The following is a 6,491-nucleotide window of genomic DNA, read 5'->3' on the forward strand; positions in this document are numbered from 1 at the left end:
TAAAAAGAATGAAAAAGATAATAGTGTTAAAATTGGGTATCATTTGAATTTATAATATAAGATGACGAAAAGGTATGGATAACCAATAATTTTCAATTAATAAAGTAGTTAATAATTCAAAATAAAAATATCTAAAATTAGAAATAATTAAAATATCAAAAACTCAAATTTAAAAAATTAGAATTTAAAGTTTAGAATTTAAGATTAAAAATTAAAATTTAAAATTTAAAGTTTAGACTTTAGAACTTAAAATTTAGTGTTTAGGATTTAGAATCTACGGTTTAGAATTTAAGATTTTAAATTTATGATTTAGAATTTAGGATTTAGGAATTAGAATTTGGATTTAAAATTTAGGAAGACTAGTGATAAATGGCTAAAAGTGATTACCAGCAAAGATAGCCTGTCATAGTTGTTGGAGGTGGTCACCTATGACTCATGGTGGAGATAAGTGGCTTGTCATGATAGATGAAATGTGGTGTTAGAGGATAAAAATGAATAAAATAGTAGAATAGTAATTTTAAAAAAATTGTAATGAATATTGAAATTTTTTTTTTGGATTATTAGTCTATGTTAGCTTATTTTTTATACGTTAAAATTAGTCACTAAAATTAATTATTTATATAAAATATATATTAAAAATAAATTAAATTATACTTATATTTATATATAAATATATGATGACTAATTTTAATGGTTGATTTTAGTGTATAAATAATATTTTGTATTTTTTTATTGATTAGCTCGCATATCTGTAAAATGAGTTAGAGTGCAATTTCTTAAGAAGTTTGGAGTGGGGTGCAATTTTGTCAAATCCAAATGGGTAGCTCGAGCTATTTTTCCCTCATCAAAATCGACAAATCATTAGCTGATTTTCAAATTTAAAAATTAGGTGTCAAGTGTAACTTCAGTATTGGTAATATTAAAGAGGAAAAAAATCAGCAAAAATTTATTTTATTTAATATATATTAATTGTTAATAAAATTAATAAAAATTAAATAAAATAAATTTTAATTATTTTTGTCTATTTTTTTTGGTTACTAAAAATTTTTATTTAAGTAAAGGGTTTAACTAATAATTAGAACTTATATTATTTACCATGATAGTCAATAAACACAAAGAGAAGTGAGAGCTATGAGCAGCAAAGAGGTGAACGGGAATGAGAGTGGCCGTGAGAATGGAAAACACAGTAAGATAACCGGCTTCGCCGATAGAAGTAAGAAAAAAGGACAAATAGGTCTCTGACTTTTTGCTCTGTGGACATTTTTGTCCCTGATCATTAAAAAATATTTTTAAGTCCCTAACCTTCACAAAATTTGGACGGATCAGTCCCTGACGGAGGCATTTGGACGGAGGGACTGATCCGTCCAAGTTTTGTGAAGGTCAGGAACTTAAAAGTATTTTTCAATGGTCAGGGACAAAAATGTCCACGGAACAAAAAGTCAGGGACCTATTTGTCCTTTTCTCTAGAAGTAATAAGGGGGAGAGTGTGATAGAGGTTGTATCTAGTGGCATAGAGGATTCCAAAAGGACGAGAGTCCCCTTTAGGAATAAAGTGGTTAGCGTGTCTAATTCGAAACTTTTTGTAGTTGATGATTCACTGGACGGTAATAGTTTAGCCATTGGGACAGGTAAACAAGGGGATCCAAAGCCGCCGATCGTAACGTTCTCAGAAGAGGCAAGACGAGCTTTATCTGCACCGTATGAGGATTCCACTGTCATTAAAGTGCTTGGAAAGCATGTGAGTTATACGGCCATGGTTCATCGTCTCAGAAGCATTTGGCGAGTGCGCGGCGGTTATGAGGTTATGGACGTTGGCTATGGATATTTCCTTGTGAAATATGATCTCATGGAGGATAGAGATAGGATCCTCCTGGGTGGTCCGTGGAGGCTAGGAGGACACTATTTGGCAGCCAAGTCTTGGATATCTGACTTTTTCCCTTGTGAGGAGTTTTTTGGATCCACTTTCGTGCGGGTACGCATTGTGGGGTTGAATATATGGTACTATCAAGAAAGAGCAATGAAAAGAATTGCTGCGGCTATTGGCACACCCATGAAGGTAAATATGGCAACAAAGGAGGCGAAACACAGAAAATTTGCTAGAATTTGTGTGTAGATTAACGTGGGACTGCCGGTGGTGACATACATCATCGTTGACGGTCACAAATATCAAGTGCAATATGAGAACTTAGAATTAGCATGCGAATAGTGCAAGTGTTTTGGGCATGAGAGAATAGCCTGTACAAAAAAAATAGGTAGAACAAACTGTGATGCGGATAGCCAATGATAGAATGTTGAGTGAAGAGGTGGCATCGCCGAACAAACGGTGGAAGTTTCAGAGGGTAAAGAGGGGACAGTTCAAATTCAAAATTCAAAAACGCTGTTTAAATTTGAAAAGGAACAAGTTATTAATGAACCAAATAAGGAAGGTGGGGATTTCTCACATGAGACGTTGCATGGGAGTGAGGAGATCATGCAAGGCAATCATACAAAAGAGGAGTGGGTCCAGGTGAATAAAAAAAAAGAAAAAAAGAAGATTGGTGGTCAGGGGTTGAAGGGGAGAGTTCTGGACTAAAAGCACACAAGCCCAATGTTACAAAAGGGTTTGTAATTCATGGTGGGCCAAAAATAAGGAATGGATTGACAACGTATGGTTTGAATCAAAGGAATAAGGCTGACTTTTTCGAGATAGGGAGGCATGAATAATTTAAATAGAGCATATGGTTATCATGAGGCTAGGAGCGTTGATGTAAAGACCCCGGATTTTGCTTCTAATAAAAAATGCATAAGGCCCAATTTCATTGAAAATTTACCTACTGATATTGGGGCTAGAAAATGTGATGAAGCTGGAACGGAGGCCTCCCAACAGCAGGAAGAGGTGGTGGCAGTGGTATAATTTTAATAGGCAGTCCATTCTAAGCCATGATGTTGGTATAATTTATGGATAGTTGTGATTTTAATATTTTGGCTTGGAATATTAGAGGAGTCTCTAATAAGATGGCTCGTATTCACTGTAAAGAGCTTGTTCACAAATATCACCCATCTTTTATTTGTTTGTTGGAAATACATATTATTTTTGACAAACTAAAATTTTTTTGGAGTGGTTTGGGTTATTCAGCTGTAGCCATCTCTAAAGCGCAAAGTCAAAGAGGTAGTATTTGGTTTTTATCTGCTGTCCCAGTTAATCATTGCAAAGTGATCAGTATCATGGAGCAATGGATTACGGTGGAAATATCTTTAGAAAGTAAATTATGGTTATGTAGTGCTATCTATGAGAGTTCTAACATGGGAATTAGACAAGATTTATGTGCTCACTTGATAGGCTTAGCTGAGTGAATTCAAATACCATGTTTAACAGTAGAGGATTTTAATGAGATTATGCACTCTACTGAGGTGAGAGGGGGTTTCTTTCATAGTGGAAGGGTAAAGAGGTTTGTTGAAACTCTAGACATGTGTGGCCTCATTGACATTAGTTCCTTTGGAAGAGCTTATACTTGGTATAAAAGGGTTTCTAGTGACAGGGATGTGGCTAAGAGATTGGATAGGGCTTATGCAAATCAACAACGGTGTCGGAGTTTTCCAGAAACATATTCAGAGACTCTATGCAGGCTTCATTCAGATCATTGTCCTCTTTTCATTCGATATAAGTGACCTTACCACTCCAAACATGAACATAAACCGTTCTGTTTTCAAGCTGCCTGGACAACTCATCCTGCTTTCTCTAGTATAGTTAAAGATGCGTGGAACAAGAAGACTACCAATGTGATTGCCAGTCTCAAATAGGTGCAAAAAGAGTCTATTAAATTTAATAACGAGATGTTTGGTAATATTTTTGTTAAGAAACAACAGCTAGAAGATCATATCAATAAGCTTCAGTTGACTTTGAAATCCTCAGATCACCCATATCTCTTGGTAAAGGAGAAAGATCTGAATGATGAGTACAACAATGTTCTCCTGCAAGAAGAACTTCTATGATACCAAAAATCTAGAGATCAATGGGTTAGATTTGGAGATAAAAACACAAGCTTTTTCCACATGCAGACCATCATGCGTCGACGAAGGAATAAGATTCATGGTATTTTCCTGGAAGATGAAATTTGGACTGACGATATAGAGGATTTGAAAGCGGAGACTAATAAATTTTTCATGAAACTATTTTGTAGAAGAGAACGGGTTGATATTGATGCTCTTGGTGATATTTCTCTTCCTTAGTTAAGCCAGGAGGCGTGTAGATGCATCGTAGAGCTAGTCACTTTAGAGGAGGTTAAGAAGGCGGTTATAGGAATGAACTCATTCAAGGCGCCAGGTCCTAATAGCTTTCAGGCATACTTCTTCAAGGAGTATTGGAATTACATTGGGAAAGATATCCATAATATTGTGAGCCTAGCGTTTTCAGGGGGACATATGGATGCATCGATTTTTGAAACTCTCATTGTGCTTATTCCAAAGGTTGGGACACCCAAATCTTTTAAAAACTTCAGACCTATCAGTTTATCTAATGTGATGTACAAGATTATTACTAAACCTCTTGTGAATTGTCTTCGGCCTTTTCTTTCTGACATCATTGGTCCACTTCAGGGAGGATTTATTCCAGGTAGGAGAGTAATAGATAATATTGTCATAACTCAAGAGATTCTTCATTTATGAGAAAGACGAAATCCAAAAAAGGAACTTTAGCTTTCAAGATTGACTTGAAAAAGGCATATGCAGAGTTGACTGGAGATTCTTGGAGCACTCTCTTCGTAATTTTGGTTTTTCTAGCACTATAACCAGGTTGATTATGAATTGTATGATTTCTTCTTCTTTATCTATTTTGTGGAATGGTAGTAAGCTTGAGAGCTTTAGTCCAGATTAGGGACTAAGACAAGGGGATCCAATGTCGTCTTATTTGTTTGTTCTTTGTATGGAGAGATCGGCCTGTTACATTTTGCATAAGGTGACTGAAGGAGAGTGGGAATCAGTTTCTGTATCCAGAGGGGACCCAAGGTTTCTTATCTTATGTTTGCGGATGATCTCCTATTTTTCTGCAAAGCTAAGAGACAAATTATTATGGTCATGGAAGTCCTAAACACTTTTTGCAAAGCATCTGGATTGAAAGTTAACTTTGAGAAGTCTAAAGCAATATGTTCAAAAAAATATTTTCAATGTAAGGAAGAAGATGTTTATCGGCGTATCATCTATCTGTTTTACTCGAAACTTAGGTAAATACTTAGGTGTTAACTTGGGGCACCCGAGAGTGACTCGGGTCTGTGCTATAGAGATTATTGACAAAATTCAGAACCATCTAGCATCATGGAAAGGGAGACTTTTGAATTGAGTTGAGAGATTATGTCTTGTTAAATTGGTCATATCAGTTATTTCTATTTATTAGATGTAATACTTTCTTCTTCCAGGCTATGCTTGTGAATAGATTAATTCTCTCATTTGACAGTTTTTTTGGAAGGGTAATACTGATGAGAGATATCTCTCTTTGGCCAATTGAAAAACGTTAATTACTCCAAAAAATTTCGGTGGTCTGGACATTTAGGATTCTTCTCTAGTTAACATGGCAATGATTAAAAAGTTAGTTTAGCAGATGCTAAATTGCCATGACAAATTGTGGGTCCAAATTATGCTAAAAAAATATCTCAAAAAGTCCTTGAACTTAAAATTTCTTGTTTCAAAGGCTGCATCTATTTGCTGGAAGGGCATTGGGAAGATAATGCAGCTTTTGCAAGAGGGTTTGACTTGGAGTCTTGATAAGTTTGGCCAATCGATTTGGTTTGTTGTTTGGCATCCAGGAGGCAAAATCTGTGATTATCTCCCTTTTGTCCATATCTCCGATACTCAATTGAATATCAGGGAGGATTGGAGTGAGTATGGTTAGCATTTGGGACAAATTGCAACTCCCTTATCAGAGTTAGTTCTCCACATGATGCAATCTTCCAACTGGTTTTGGCAGCACACAGTTGAACCTGTATGGATCTGAACAAAAAATATTAGTAAAGGTTATTCAACCAAAGAGGGATATGCATGGTTACTGAAAAAGAAGATTCAGTGGAATGGGGGATGAAGTTGGAAATGGCTATGGCAGGCAAACACCCCAGAGAAAGCAAAACTCCTGGCGTGGTTTGCCATTCATGATTCTCTACCAACGGAGACTTTTGACACCAGTGTGGACTCTCTGAGTCAAACATGAGCCCTCGATGTGGCGAAGAGACAGAATCGGCGATGCCTTTCTTGCTATGTTGTCGACAGGTGCAAGACATTTGGATGAGATTGGATCCATCAATTCTAGGTCAGTGTGGATATGTTTTCTTTTATGCGAGTTGCTGTTTTGGAACAAAAAACTTATTTTTTTGGCATTTGGTGGATCTGTAGGCATCAAAATCAGAAAATTTTTAATCCATATGAAGCTTAGACGCAACATAAAGTGGTGATCTTGGCTAGAAAATGGAAGATGGAGTTAGAACAGGCTCGGTTTCAACCTCGTCAGCTATCTTTGTTCAAGAATG

The sequence above is a fragment of the Arachis hypogaea genome, chromosome 16 (assembly GCF_003086295.3).
Source record: "Arachis hypogaea cultivar Tifrunner chromosome 16, arahy.Tifrunner.gnm2.J5K5, whole genome shotgun sequence".
In the NCBI taxonomy this organism is placed as follows: domain Eukaryota; kingdom Viridiplantae; phylum Streptophyta; class Magnoliopsida; order Fabales; family Fabaceae; genus Arachis; species Arachis hypogaea.